This window comes from Hippopotamus amphibius, chromosome 12 (assembly GCF_030028045.1).
Source record: "Hippopotamus amphibius kiboko isolate mHipAmp2 chromosome 12, mHipAmp2.hap2, whole genome shotgun sequence".
In the NCBI taxonomy this organism is placed as follows: domain Eukaryota; kingdom Metazoa; phylum Chordata; class Mammalia; order Artiodactyla; family Hippopotamidae; genus Hippopotamus; species Hippopotamus amphibius.
In genome coordinates, this window is record NC_080197.1 from 49,683,972 (window position 1) to 49,699,794 (window position 15,823).

Genomic DNA, 15,823 nt, shown 5'->3' on the forward strand with positions numbered 1-15,823 from the left:
AGGGTGACATTAAGATTTATATAAAGAAAACTGGTTGCGTGATGGTACCTTTGCAGAAAATAAGGGGTCCAGGGAACATCATAGGTTTGGAGGATGGGGAAGATGGAAGATAATGGGTTTCATTTGAGAAATTGTTGATTTCTCAAATGCTGGTGAAACTCTTGGATCCTGCAGGCATTGGGGTGTGGCACCTGGAGCACAGAGAGAGCAGGAGCACAGAGAGAGCAGAATAATAATAATAATTAAAGAAAGACTTGGTGCTAAGGTGGCTGGTGGCTGAATCCAGAGAGGAGGATGTGGCTACCAGGGAGAGAGCCAAAATAGGAAGACAGGAGAGCTGAGCACCTCATTGTGGAGGTGCCCACGTATGGCTGTCTCAGAGCATTGGCACCAGGGCATCACTGCCAGCTGGGGCCTTACTTTGTCCTGGCTTTCCAAAATGTGACCAGTAGGGCAGCTCTGTTTGCTTTTCTTCTCCAGATCTGGGCCACCTCTAGATTCTCTGACTCTTGTGCCACCAGCAGAATAGCTGCTCACCACATCTGGCTGTTTAAATGTAAATTAATTAAAATTAAATAAAATGTAAAATCCAGTTCCTCAGTTGTACTAGTCAAACTCTTTTTTTTTTCTTTTTCTTTTTTAAACTTGCTGGTCAGGGCCTTCCTAGACTCTAAAGTACAGGCTCTTATTTCCTTGTTTGCTTTGGAGTCAGAAGCTGGGCCTCAGGCTGGCTGTTAAGATATTTAGAGACTGGTTTGCTGGAGTGCAGGGAGGTGGGACAGTGGGAACTGAAGCTGGCGGCTGCTCAGAACTGGTTTGGGGAAGGCCCTGCTGGGGATGCGGGGTTCAGGGCTTTGCTTGGGCGCCCCGTGTTACATAACCGCTTCCTCAAGTGTTACAAGAGCTGATTTTTAAAGAACTCCTATGGAAGGAAGTGAGAATATCTTTAAGCAAAATAAACAAAGACCCATGACAATAAAGAGAAAAAGAGTAAGCCCATACATAGAGGAGGAATAACAAGTAGATCACGTTAAGGACAAGAGACATGCTCCAAGGTTCATAAAAATTAGATCATATGATCAGAATTGATATTAAATAGGAGAAAGATAGCAAAAGATTTTCTCCTTATCCCATGGAAATCTTGTTAGACAAGTTTGTTTGCTTTTAAAGGCAGCTAGGAAATGTGTTAAGGGTGAATGCAGCCCAGCAAGAAATCAGAATCAGAAAAATAAAGAGTCTTGAAGAACTGCTGTATCCTAAGGACACCGGCTGAGAAGCACAAGCAGGAAGAGGTGGTGTGCTGGCTCTGCAGTCCTCCTGTAGCTCCTGTATCTTCTGAACCTGGAAGGGCATCCAGGGAAAACCAAGTAAATAGCCTGAACTTACTGTTGGCAAAGGCCCGCCTGTAACACAGTCTGATGTTTCCCCCGCCCAGGTCTGGGCTGGGCAGAGTGTTTTAAGGTGCCTTAAATTTTTGTTTTCTCTCCTTCTAACAGGGTCTGTGAGAATATTTGAGTCTCCTCTCTTGGGTGCCAAGAGTAGATCATTCAGCCTGGAGATATTGAGGGGATGGACTGAGGAGTAGCTTTATTAGGTTTAAGTTTATCAGAGACTGGGAGAAATACTCATCAGTGTTCATACAAATCCATTATTTGTTTCAGATTCCCTGGTGTGTTTTCTTCAGAGCCATGTACTGTTTAGAACCCATAATGCTCCCATTATGACGGGTACCACACAGTCCGAGTAATGAGCTACTTACAACTCATTTGGGCTGTGAGATAATAGAAAATATAGATACTGGTCTCTGCCCCTGTTACTGGCACAGAGCTCCTGAACCCCTTGTAATTTCCTAAGTGAAAAGAACACAAGGAGCATCATGTTATAAAGAGGTGACTCTGGGTGGGCTTCTGGAGGGCTCCCGGATGGGGACTGGTCACCAAAAAGACCAAGCCATGATTGAAGCTTGGAATTTTCAGCCTCATATGCCATCCTCCAGAGGGACAGAGAGGCTGGAAATGGAGTTAGTGATTGATCTTGCCTACCCGAGGAAGGTTTGGGGACTCCCAGGTTGGTGAAAATGTTCACGCCAGGAGGGTGATGCACCCACTCCATGGGGACTTCTGCTCCTGTGCTTGGGCCCCTCCCAGACCTCACTCTCTGTGTCTCTCCATCTGTATCCTTTATCATATCCTTCATAAACTGGTAAACATAAGTGGCTCCCGAGTTCTGTAAGCTCTAACACATTAATCAGACCTGAAGAGGGGGTTGTGGGAACCTCCAGTTTGTAGACAAATTGGACAGAAGTTTTGGGTAAGCTGGGTTAGATTGGCATCAGAAGTAGCGGGGGAAGTAGTCCTGTGGGACTGAGCCCTTAACCTCTGGGATCCGACACTTTACCTGAGTAGACAGCGTCAGAGCTGAGTTACATTGTATTATAGAGCCTAGCTGGTGTCTCGGAGAATTGCTTGGTGTAGAGAAAAATCCCCACGTTTGGTGTCAGGAGTGTCAGAGGTGAAGTGTTCGTTGTGAGTAGTAAAGGAAACGCACAGGAAAGAAAGACGCAGGAGGTGGACCACACTGGCTTTCCTAATAAAGCAGGAGGCATGGCAGGTCAGCAGACAAACCATAAGTGTCAGGGTTTAAATTCAGTAAGGGAGCTGTGCATGAGGGACCCCTGCTCAGCCACAGAGGAGATGACATTAGAGTCCTGAGAAACGTCTGGGTGCAGCAGCTTCGGAGGAGGGAGAATGAGGGCCTTTCGGCTGGGGGAGCAGTGCAGCCGTGTCCTGCTCTAGGCACAAGTTCAGTGTAAACAGCACAGCAGATTTGGGTGGGCAGTGGGGTGCTCCTGAATGGCTGTAGCAAAATCAACTGCGCTCAAATTTTAGGGTAGAAAGTTCCTGCCGTGGGCACTGGGTGTGGAAGTGTCTGGAGGTTGGAAGGAGAGTTAGGAGATTGTTAGAGCAGTTCGGGTGGGCACGACCGTGACCTGATTTGGGACAGTAGGAAGGAAAAGGATTCTTTCTTTCTTTCTCTCTTTCTTCCTTCCTTCCTTCCTTCCTTCCTTCCTTCCTTCCTTCCTTCCTTCCTTCCTTCCTTCCTTCCTTTCTCTCTCTCTCTCTCTCTTTCTTTCTTTCTTTCTTCTCTTTTTCTTTCTTTCTTCTTTCCTCCCTCCCTCCCTCCCTTCCTCACGAAGTTCAGTCAAATGTTTCTATACACATATCTCCGTATTCCCTCCCTCCCTCGACTCCCGCCCCACCCTCCCTCCCTCGAGTCTCCCCCCCCCCCTCGAGTCCCGTGTCCGTCCCCCCCCCCTCCCCCGTCCCAGTCCTCTAAGGCATCTTCCATCCTCGAGTTGAACTCCCTTTGTTATACAACAACTTCCCACTGACTATCTATTTTACAGTGGGTAGTATATATATGTCTGTGCTACTCTCTCGCTTCGTCTCAGCTTCCCCTTCACCCCCCTCCCCCTCCCAAACCTTGAGTTCTCCAGTCCATTCTCTGCATCTGCGTCCTTGTTCTTGTCACTGAGTTCATCAGTACCATTTTTAGATTCCATATATGTGAGTTAGCATACAATATTTGTCTTTCTGTTTCTGACTTACTTCACTCTGTACGACAGACTGTAGGTCTATCCACCTCATGACATATAGCTCCATCTCATCCCTTTTTATAGCTGAGTAATATTCCATTGTATATATATGCCACATCTTCTTTATCCATTCATCTGTTGATGGGCATTTAGGTTGCTTCCATGTCCTGGCTATTGTAAATAGTGCTGCAGTAAACATTATGGTACATGTTTCTTTTGGGATTATGGTTTTCTTTGGGTATATGCCCAGTAGTGGGATTACTGGATCATAGGGCAGTTCTATTTGCAGTTTTTTAAGGAACCTCCAAATTGTTTTCCATAGTGGCTATACCAACTTACAATCCCACCAACAGTGCAGGAGAGTTCCCTTTTCTCCACACCCTCTCCAACATTTGAGGAAAGGGATTCTTTCCTTCCCAGGTGCTTCATGCGAGGCTCTGGGAACACAGGTTCCTACCCCCGTGAAACTGATCTCCTGGTGGTGGTGAGAGGAGACGGTAAACAACTAAGCAGAAGCATCATGTGGTGGCCGGTGACACATTCTGGAAGAAAATAAATCAAGGGGGGGGGGTAGTAGGAATAGAATGTGAAGTCAGATAGGGGTCGTTCAGGAGGAAAATGCGCCTGGTATTTCCCTCAGGTTCAAGGTCTAGGGAACAGCAGTGAATTGAACAGCAAAGCCCTCTGACCTCAGGGAGCTTTCATTCTGGCAGGGGAGACAGGTAATGTGCACTAAAAATAAGTCAAATGTGTGGCTGTTAGATATTGGTACGTATCAAGGGAAAAATAAAACCAGGAAGAGGGATAGAAGCTGCTGGGGATGGTGTGTGGAGCTTTCAGGTGGCCAGGAATGGCTGCCTGGAGGATGGCATTCGAGTAGAGTGTGTGAGCAGCAGGTGCAAACGCACTGAGGCAGGAGGTGCCTGGTACACTGAGGAACCCTGAGTAGGTGATGTGGCTGCATGGAGGGCAGGGCAGGGCCAGCAGACTGTGCATGCCTCGTGGCCCTGGCAAGGATTTTGGCTTTTCTTGAGTTGGATGAAAGGCTGTTGGTGGGCTGTGAGCAGAGGCGTGATGGACTCTGCCTGGTTGTAAAGGACCCCTCTGGCTGCCGAGTGGGAAGCCAGCTGAAGAGGGGAGCAGAAGAGCAGTCAGAAGGTGATGCCACACAGCAAGTGAGCTGACAGGGCTCCAGCAGGGGCTGCGGCGAGTGTGGTGACATGTGGTCAGCGCTGGAGGAGGGCTGACCTGGGTGCTGACGGACTTGACGAGGGTAGGAGGCAAGAGTGGTTTCAGGTTTCCCCCAAGCGTCTGGGAGGTGAATCGGGCAAGTACTGAGATGGAATGACGCAGAGGGAGTCATGAGTTTGGTGTTGGCCGTGGAGACGCTGAATAGAAAGCCAGTAAGGGAAGCAGTGTGGACTGGAGCTATTTGCTGGAGGTTATGCCAGAGATGGTATTTATGTATTGATTGATTGATTGGCTGCATTGGGTCTTCGTTGCTGTGCGTGGGCTTTCTCTAGTTGTGGTGAGCAGGGGCTACTCTTCGTTGTGGTGTGCGGGCTTCTCATGCGGTGGCTTCTCTTGTTACAGAGCGTGGGCTCTGGGTGCATGTGCTTCAGTAGTTGTGGCACACAGGCTCAGTAGTTGTGGCTCATGGGCTTAATTGCTCTGTGGCATGTGGATCTTCCTGGAGCAGGGATTGAACCTGTATCCCCTGCATTGGCAGGCAGACTCTTAACCACTGCACCACCAGGGAGGTCCCCAGAGATGGTATTTAAAACCAAGGAATTGGATGATGTCTTCTGGGGGTAGGTGCCCCTAAGAGAGAAAGGGGGTCTGAGGGCCCTGCGCTGAGGAGATGCAGTGTTTGGAAGTCTGGAGGCTGAGTAGGGACAGGCCAGGAGTGGTGACTGAGGATGGAGGGAGGCCCCAAGAGAGGTCGCTTTTGGAGCAGGAGAATGGCATCCTCCTTGTGTGTGCAGCCAGTGAGCAAGGTACGCAAAAGCCAGCTGGGTGAGGAATAAGGACAGATGGGATGGCTCGGTTTAGCCAGGAGAGTACAGAGAGGACAAGGGAGGGTTTGTCTGAGAGGGGTTGTGATGACATGCCATGGTCCCTAGGCAGGGTAGGAGGGAATTAAGGCTGATGCGGGGGCTCTGGGGCTTGAGACGTTGAAAAGGCATTTGGGTGAAGGGTTTGGCAATCCTGCTGAGGTCAGGAAACTGGGAATTGGGGTCCTTGGGGCATCTAAGAGGAAAGATAGGTGGATGAGGAACTGAAGAGGTAGGTGTGACCAGATCTGGTGCTGGGTTGGATGTGGGTGACGAGGTGCAACAGGAAGTCAGGAATGGCTGGAAGGGGTTGGGATAGGGCACCTGGGTGTATGGTGCGCCCGCCTGTCTGTGAAATAAGAGACACACACAGAACGCAGTGTGCTTTTTCTGTTTGTTTTTCAGTTGTTGTGGGGGAATTAATGAACTGATAGAGCAGAGTCTTTAGTTCTGTTTTTCTTTCATTTACAGGCAGGAAAGTCGTGATTCCTTTGCCTCTGAGGTCTTTTCCCTCTTGTCTTCTAGCATCCAGGAAGCAGGTCTTCCTGCTTTTGCTGAGAATGACCAGCTGAAACCAGATCTGAACACAATTTTGACATCTTGTAGCACAGAAAACAGCTTTCTGATTCACAGTTAGAAAGAGGGTTGTAAAGATCTCTCTCTCTCACACACACGCACACAGGCATTATGATGTTTGGGTCTGCCTGTTGTCCATACTTGTTGATACGGTCCTCTTCATGCTCACAAGAGTCCTGGTTTGCATGATAAATGGTCAGCTTAATTACAAACAGATGTAAGCATATGAATAGCTGAAAACGTTTTTGGCTCTTGAGAAACTTTTCAAAAAGTCATGTATTTTATTAGACATACACAAAAAAGCACTTCTCCGATTATAAAAGTAATCCATGCTCACATTAGGAAATTTGGAAAACACAGTAAAGTATGTAAAGGATAAGGGTTGTTTTTGCATTGGTTGATTATGGAATTGATCAGAAAGCAATTGGTTTTCCCTCTCCCGTGCTCTGTATTACTACAGATAGGTTTTCTTCTTCCTGTGAATTTACACTTGTGCCAGATTGGAAGGAAGTCAGAGAAAGAGGCCTGGTCCAGGCATAAGAACGTATGTGAAGAGCAACTAACCCAGGAGGGAGAGGTTTGGGTGGCACCAAGGTGGGGAGGGGTGGCCAGCAACTTTGTAAAGAAGAGGTGAGCTGTCCTTCTGGAAGAGCTCTGAGAACCTGGGGCAGAGGCTGGGCTGGTGTGCTTTCAGGGCGGTGAGCAGCTCCACGCTGTGCCCGTGGAAGGAGTAGCCAGGGAAACAGAGGGTCCTCTCCTTCCTCTCCTGTTTCCTGAGCTGTTCCTCTACTTCTTCTCCTTTCTTTCCCTCTCCTGTCTTCCCTGTTTCTTTCCCTTCACTTCTCTTGTCTTTTCTTCTTGTTAGAGAAGTGACCTTGGCAGACATGGGGAGGGGTGGGTTAAGAAACCATATAATGCTGTTGGTTCACCAACACAGAGGGCAGGGAGAGACCAGAGAAAGAGGCAGACACTCCAGGTTGGCAGGGGCAGGTTTAACAAGCAAGGGAACTTACATGTGAGGCTTGTCTTGGGTGGCCTCAAGAGGAATAGATCTCCGCACCTCCCCTCTAGAATCCTAAAGTTTATACAGAAGCCTCAGCAGGGTTCATTCACGTATCCTGTCCAGAGGGTCCCTGTTGGACGTGCTCTCTCAAGGCTGTGTCCTTGGGACAGCTCCCACTGTGGCCACAGTGGGCAGAATGTACATTCCGAGGACAGGGGTGGGGGTGGGGAGTCTCCAGTTGCCCAGGTCCAGCTCTAGGGTCATCTGGTGGTCCCCTTGATGACCTCATCTTTGACTCCTCTGGGCGCCTGGCTCTTTGATGGCAGATTCGAACACGCTCATTCTCAGCAGTGAAGAGAAGGTACAAGATTTTTTTGGTGTAATAGTCCATTTGAAAAAAGTGAATAAGGAAGCCTGGAGCATGTCCTTGTTCTTGAGGCTTTAATACCAGGTGCTGTGGAGTGCCTTCTTTTACATTTCCTAAACAGAGAGTTGAGAGTTGTTATATCTTAAAATTGAAAGTTTCAGTTGGATGATAATAATAGTTGTTTTGGAAAATGTTCTCTTTCTATAATAACAATTAAAAATAGGGTTTGAGATTGTGTGGTTCTAAGAAGAGGATGGAGAGAGAGTGTGTTTCCTGGAGCCTGCCCAGAGAACTTGTTTAATTCCCCTCTTTCTGTAAGATAAGACTTTGAATATATTGCATAATGGCCATGATTTAGGGGAGGTAATGTTGACAGGTCAAAATTTAACAGCCAAAATGAACAGCCCTTTCTATTTAAAAATATATGAGTGGGAAAGTTGTTTTTATTTTAGGAAGGGGATATGCCAATATATACTTTGAAATAAAAATGTTGAAAAGATAGGATGCAACTGAAGGTTTTTAATGTATGTTAAGAGATTCTTTTCCTTACCTCTTCTTTCTTTCTAGAAATTTTGATGTTTTAAAATTTTTTTCTGCTCTGGTTTTTGAGGTTTCACATAGTCTCTTATATCGCAGCTTTTAATCTGAATCGAGTTTTGGTAGTTCTAAACGAAATGAGAGATGTTAGTAATACAGAATGCCCATCTGCTGGTTGGGGCACATACGGGTTGGCACAAACTGTCTTAAAGAGTTGCCCCAGGTTTACAAGGTTGATTGGCATTTTGGCTGATTCTCTCTTACTTGTGTTGTGAGGCCTTGCCAGACATCTTGTCCATGCTGCTGGTATTCAGTGCCTGCCTTGTGCTCCAGGCCATGCCAGGTGGGAGGAGAACGCAGCAGGAGTCTAGCCCCAGGCTCCTGCCTTCCCTGCCTCGTTAGGCCCACTGTCAGCATGTCTCTGCTGCCTCTGCTTTCTCTGGGTCCCCATTGCTTCTTGCCAGGACCGCCTGGACTGCCTCCCTGTGGTCTCTATGCCTCCCAGTCTGTTCCCTTTCCCACCCTCATTGTCATTCCTGCTGGTCCTTTGCATTTCCTAGACTAGTTGAGTTCTTTTTCTTCTAGGTGTTTATACCTGCTGAACCCCCTACCTCCGAGTTTTCCATTCCTTCCATCCCTGTATTCACCCAAGCTAAATAGGCAGTCCCCTGAGCTTTAATGATTGATTAGAGGTAAGATATTTCAGATTGATTTCTTTACCACAATCTAAGCCCAAAATTCTGTTGGAGAAAAAGCTTATTTCCCTTAAGAATTAAAGAATAAAGTACTTGAGGAGGAAAACAGGCTGTGGGAAGTTGCATGGTAGTAATTACCTGGCCATTCCCCCTCCCCCTTTTACATTTTACATGTTTTAAAGTATATATACTCCTCAGCCGTGTGGTATCATTGAAATGAAAGCAGTAAGAAAACCAACGTGTTCTTTTACTGTACCTTTTTTCTAGTTCATATATGTTTATTTTCTCAGTTTCATTATTTGTTTAACTCATGTACAAAAAAAAATATGTTCACTGCAGAAAATTTAGAAAACATAAAACAGTGTAATGAGGAAGAAACCAAATCAGTTTAAGTCCCATCAGCCAGAAAAACAACATGGTAGTATTTTGGTGTGTTTCTTTCCAGAGACTTGAAACAAATATTGGGGTGTTCTGTAAAATTCTCTCTCTCTCTCTCTCTCTCTCTCTCTCTCTCACAATCTCTCTCTCTCTCTCTCCTGTCACACCCACACCCACCCACCCCAGTCTGCTTCATAAAGCCCTTTAACTGTCCTGGTGCTTATCAGTGTGATTGAAATGCATAATTTTTAGTGGTGACATAATAGCAGATTATGGACCTAATTTATAAAATTTATTGAGGCCTGGGGTTGTTTATAATTCTTTGCTATAATAAATGACAGTCTAGTGTATATTAACCTTACTGTAGCAGTTTATACTCTTGGCAGCTATTTGAGAGAACCCCCCAACCCCCTACGCCGCCACCATACACACGGGCCAGTGCTAGATGTTAGATTTAAAAATCAACAAATTGATAAGTGAAATCTAATTGCTTTAGTTTGAATTTTAATGAGGTGGAAAACTTTTCCTCCATGTTCCTGGCCATTTACATATTTTTGTGAGTGTCTCTTTTCCTTACCCCACTCCCTTTATCTCTGTTGAGCTATAATGATAATCTGAAATACCACATCGGCCATCTTAGAGTGGCACACAGGGCTGTTAGAAGTTGCAGTTGCAGAGAAGATTTCTGGATCACGTAGCAGTTTGAGGGGGACCTGTAGCATTGCTGGCCAGAGCTGTGCCAGTCATCAGCCAATAGCCCCAGGGTAGGAGCGGGAGATCTCATTTGGTCCCATCTGTGGAGGAGCAGCTTCGTGTGTGGAAAGATATGGCTTTGGGGCCTTAACTGTCAGTCTCAGTTTACCCCTTGGTACCCATGAGAAGCTGTGCATTTACTCATCCTTGAAGCCACAGCCACCTTGTCTGTATCTGGGATGTTTGCAAAGTAAACGAGATTACATGTGGCAACATCAGATCAGACACACAGTACATAATGAATGTGTGTGTTCCACTCCCCTCCTCCACTTGTGCTGTGCCCCTTAAACCAGAGAACCTGGGCAGTGGGGGATCTGAGAGGGGATGCAAGCCATTGCCTAGTTCACACATGTTAGCTGGCTTTGGGAAAAAGTCCTTGCCTGAAGGCTTCTTCAGAGACCTACGCAATTATGTGGACCATGGGATGGTGGGCGTCTGCAGAGTAGTTATCTAGATAATATTTAAAGCCTCAGCCAGGATCCTGAAGGGAAGAGCTTGAGGTCTGGAGTAAGGTCTGCATTGCAAATGTGATTCAGACCCAGAGGGAATTGCTTAAACTCCCTGGGCATCAGTTTCCTAAATAATGGAATATAAATAGCATCTGTCTCAGGGTTGTTACAAGGATAAAATGAGAAAATGTATGTAAATTTACTAACGTGGTACCTGACATTTGTGAAATGTGCAGTAAGTAAGAGAATAAGGAGAAACTAGTAGTTAGTTTAGCTAAAATGTCAAAATACTTTGACAAAGTTTTTTGACCAAAACATTGGCAGTCACACTAAGATGGGGGAGTATCTTTTTTTGCCCCATTCCATCTCCTTTTGAAGGGTCATCCTTGTGGCCATACTCATAGAAACCGGGAAAGAAGGAAGTCCAGATGGAAGGAGTCCTGCTCTCACGTTGTAACCGGTGGTGAGGGTCAGGGAAAGGTTGCACATTAACACATGGTCATGGAGCAGGGTGTGTAATTCTCCTGTCACTGTGTGTGTCTGCGCACACAGCTGGTGCTCTTGCAGACCATGTGTAGCTAGCTTCACTGTGTTTAACAAGGGGCCCTGGACCTCTTTCCCAGAAGGTACAGATGCGCCTGCCTTGTCCTCGCTAGCGACAGCGTGGTTTTTGTCTTAGAAGATGTACCATAATTTTAATTGGTCCTGAGAGGAAGTTCTTGTTTTAAGTTAGCATTTATTTTTAAACATTAGGTAATATATTTATATGGTTCAAAATTTAAGAGTACAAAGGGTATTGAGTGGAAGATCCTGTGCTTGGTCTTGCACGCACCAGTTCTAGTTCTCCCTACACACTACCTTTCAAGAACTAGCTTGTGAGTGTGTAAACAAATCCCCTTTCACACACATGTGTGCATCTAAATATCTATGTCTATAGCTCTACTTTTGCTCTAGCCACTTAGGTGCCTTGGGTGATGTTCTGTGCGTGCCTGTGTCAGAATATACAGTGCATCCTTATTCTTTTTGTAACTCCAGAGCATTCTGTGGTATGGATGTTTTGTAACTTATTTAACTATTTCCTGTTGATAGACATCTAGATTGTTCCTAATATTTTGTTATTACAATTTGCTCTGCAGCGAATAGTCATGCACATCAGACATTTCACTCAGATGTAATTGAAGGATAAACTTCCAAGAGTGGGATTGTTGGGGCGGAGGGTGTGTTACCTTGTTAATTTGAGGGGTACAACTAAGTGACCTCTGTTGAGGTCATTTCGTCTCCATTTGCAGTATGAGTGCCTGTTTTCGTGCAGGCTTACCAGTGGAACGTGGTCAGACCGGGCCTTTGGCCAGTTTAATAGATGAAAAAGTTTTCTGTTACAGTTTTAATGTGCATCTCATGAGTAAGGTTGAATACCTTTCTAAGGTTCAGCAGCCATTTATATCTCCTTATTTTCCTGTTGAAATGTTCACCTTTTCGTTGGTGGTTTGTAGCCCTTACATATTCTTTGCATGTCAGAGAGTTTGGCTTTGTTATCTATAAAGTGTTAGCACCTGGGAAGTGTGGGAGACAATGGCCCCCTTTTGGGTGGTGTGCTGTAACCTGCTGGGTGCCCTTGGGATTTTATACTGGAGTCAGTTTGAGGTTGGGGGGCGGGAGGTGGTGTCCAAGGCACATACCTAGTTAAGCTCTTGCAAACATTGCCTTGAAGGGAGGATATTGGTGAAATGTCCAGCCCAGTGCCCGGCATGAATCCAAGCCCAGCAGCATTAGCTTTCACCGTCACTGTGGTTGAGAGATGTGTGTGGGAGCAGGAGGTGCACAGATGGGGTTTGCAGTATTGACCAGCGACAGCACACCAGCCCGCCAGCCCTGGGGGATAGGGGCTGGCCTGAGAGAGGTGAGCCACTGTCTACTCCTCTTGAAGGACCAACCATGCTGAGGGTGCAGATGGGACACACCTGGAACACTGAGGGATTCTCCGGCTGCTGTGGTCCCAGGAGCTTTCTGTTGAAGGGTGAAGAAATTCAGAGCTGCCCCAAGAAGACCTGGGCTGGGCCGGGCAGTGCCAGGGAAGGAGGCTGGGCTTTGTAGGGCTGGCTGGACTTTTGGCTGCAGTGTTGGTTGCTCCTGATGGTTTTGCTTGCATGCGGCCACTGGGTTGTCACAGGGAGCTGCTGTCTTTGAAGAAGTGATGGGAATAAGATTAGGGCTTTGCTGCCTCTGCCAACTTTAGGGTCAGTGGCGTTGCATTAGATCCCCGAGCTAGATCTTTTGGGCTGTCATAACCTGAGGTCGACAAGCTTTGCAGGTTTAGCATATGTTGCATTATATTCACTTTATTTTTCATGGTTGTTAATCTTGAACTTTCAAATAGATTGAAGGTAGGTGGGAGATTCTTATGTTCATTAAAAGGAGGCTTTGGTTAAAGGCTGTAGAACATTAGTCTTGATATCATCTTTATTTAAAACACATTTTAATTGTAGGATAGACACACATATCAAAGGAAATAATGGTGTGTGTAGCGGTAAGAATGTGTGTTACCTCTGCCCCACATTGCTTGTGGGATCTTAGTTCCTCAACCAGGGATCAAACCTGGGGCCCGGGCAGTAGAGCGTTGAGTCCTAAGCACTGCACTGCCAGGGAATTCCCACCTTTTTATTAAAAGAATAGAAAGCACTTGATTTGGGGACCTTTATTACCACTCTGAAAATGATTGTTTTAGTAGAAGATGGCTCACTTGACTACCAGACACATGACAGTCAGTGGTGGGTAAAATTTACCAGATCCTCAATAGGTGATAAATTGAGTTCTAAACCTTCTGATCAGAGGTGCTGGGTTTCCCCAGTACTTGCAGCTTTCACCTTCTGTGTGAGTAAAACAGGCGCATCCAGTGTCAGTTTAAACTGGCATCGCTGTCATAATGATGCTCAGCGTGGGACTCCTGCTTCCTATACAGATTGACCATCTCAGTATTACTGTTCAGAAACAAATACTTGAGTGTTATTTATTGTCTTAGTGGAAATAAAACACTTGAGCAGGACAGACATATTTATTGAGCAGTAGACCCATTCCCCCACCAAAGGCAGCATAGCCTTTTTTTGTTGGAGATAAAATCTACTGGACAAATTTAGGCAGAGAGAACCTGCATTTTTAAACTGATTGAGTGATTGTATAATATTAATTTAGGTGAAAAAAATGTAAAGCCACAAGTTTGATTTCAAAGTTTTGAGGGGAGAAAGGACATGGTTCCTGAAACATTTTAAAATAATCTGCTAATCTGCTGAAATATATATATGTGTATTAAATAAAAACATGATCAGTTTCCTGAGATGGAAGGTGCCAAGATTTCTGTTACCTGTGATGCTATTAATAACATAAAAGAAAATCCATTTTTAAGTTTAGAAAGCTTTCTAAGCATGTTTTATTTCCCAGTTGAAATAATATTTAGAGGTTCAAAAATGTGGAGCTTTAATAGTATCAGCAACATTTTAATCTTTTTCTCTTAAAAAAAAACTATGCCTTTTCTGAAGAACTGATTTGATTTTTAAAATTAAACTTGATGTTTTTTAAAAAATGGACCATTAGAGTAACTAATTTAATAAACCAAAAGGAAAATATTGGTAAAACAGCTAGTGATTTACTCTCTCAGCGATGTGTGGTCACTGCCTGCACAGACCCAGGAGACACCAGGGTCAGTGGCCCAGCCTTGGCCTCCCTCTGGTGCCGAATTCCCCTTTCCCTTGAGTAAAAACCTGTTTCATCTCCCATGTGTTCCAGAACCTCCCACCTTCCAGGTTTGTTCCCTTTCTCAGTTGGAGCGCTGACGGAGTGCTGGAACAGGGGCCTGGGAAGAAGGGGCATAGTTTCCTCTCTTAGGGGTGAGGATGGCTCTGGGAGAGGCAGTGGCTCAGCTCTGGGACAGGAGGCTTCCAGGATGGAAGGTGGGCTCTCAGGTCCCCAGGGATGGCTTTACTGGTGGAAATATGTCAGAAATCATAGGTCAGTAATACTTACAGTTAAATACACTTCCCACACTGGCCTGGGAAAGTAAGCTTCCTTTACGGGATGATTTCAAACACATTTTGAATTGGCTTCCAAATGTCTACTGTGCCAGTCTGTCCCTCTGCCTCTCCACACACACGTCTCTTTGGGACAGCACCTGCAGCCACCTGCCACCCAGGCAAGTGAACTGGACAGCGGCCCGGATGCTTTAGTCCTATGCCCCCAAATCCATCGCAGGCCTGGGGTGCTGTCCATCGTATTATGGTGGTGTCCCCCGGCCGCACTCGCCCTGCAGAGCTGTGGTGCTGCGGCTCCTATGTAGGCAGTCCCCAGGCGGTATTTGGGCTGCGTCCTAGCTCTCTCTTGAACCGGACGACCTTTCCCTGAGCACTGTTAAAACCTTGGCCCAGGTTATTGTCCCTTCTTGTCTGGTAGTAGCCTCACAAAGGGTCTGCCTGCCTCTGTTTCCGCCATCATCCCCTTTACTTCACCCACGGTCCGCTCTCCCGCTGCAGTCAGCACAGTCACCCAGAGCCGGACACGGCACTCCAGACCACGGCACACTTGCTCCTGGGAGGAGTCAAGACTGCATCCTCATTGCCTGGGCATAGTAGATGCTCAAACAAGGTTTGTTGAATAAATATATGAGCCTTTTCCTAGGCTGGGGACCATCTGCATTTTATAGCACCTGTTTGTTTAATTGTATGTGTGTGAGAATGGAATAAGTCAGGGGAGGAGTGAGAGTTGCAAACTCCTGCCAGAATCTACTCTTCGGTGACATATACAGATTTTAAAAAATTATTGAGGTGAAATTCACACAACAAAATTAGTATTTTAAAAGGGAACAATTCAGTGACATTTAACACAATCACGATATTGTGCAACTGTCACCTCTGTCTAGTTCCAAAACATTGTCATCACCCCAAAAGGAAACCCCATACCCATGAAGCAGTTTTCCAGTCTGTGACAACTGGTGAAGAATGTAGATGATTGGTTTTAGGTGGGGTAGGACTTTAAATCAGACCTGGGTTTTTCTGATGACTCGGTAGTTAAACGTTGTTGTTTTAAGACAGTTCATTCTGAGTGTGCGCCTCTTGGCGTCTCAGTGGGTTGAGTGCTGCTGTGATATGCCTTGTAGCATGATTCTAATAGTGAGTTAGAGTTTCATGTTGTGAACTTGAACTTGGCTGGGAGCATGAATCATGCGGGCAGGTAGTTTTATAGGCAAACAAATGCCACAAACTCAGTTGGCTTGTGTAAAAAGCTGTAGCATGACTTAGAGTTTTAAAAGCAACTCTTTTATTTGAAATAAGAATATTTTATCCTATAAGCATTATGTACTAGTTAATTGAGTTTTTTGAATACTTTAAAACTAGCCCTTAGACTTGGGTTATATAATCTATACAACCTT

The 15,823-nt window shown here is 45.8% G+C and overlaps 1 protein-coding gene across 2 annotated transcripts in view; it reads left to right on the plus strand.

The window, feature by feature from the left end:
- SLC23A2 (solute carrier family 23 member 2) overlaps positions 1-15,823 on the plus strand; it is a 128,605-nt gene that overhangs the window by 53,742 nt on the left and 59,040 nt on the right. The gene's annotated exons all lie outside the window — the stretch shown is intronic.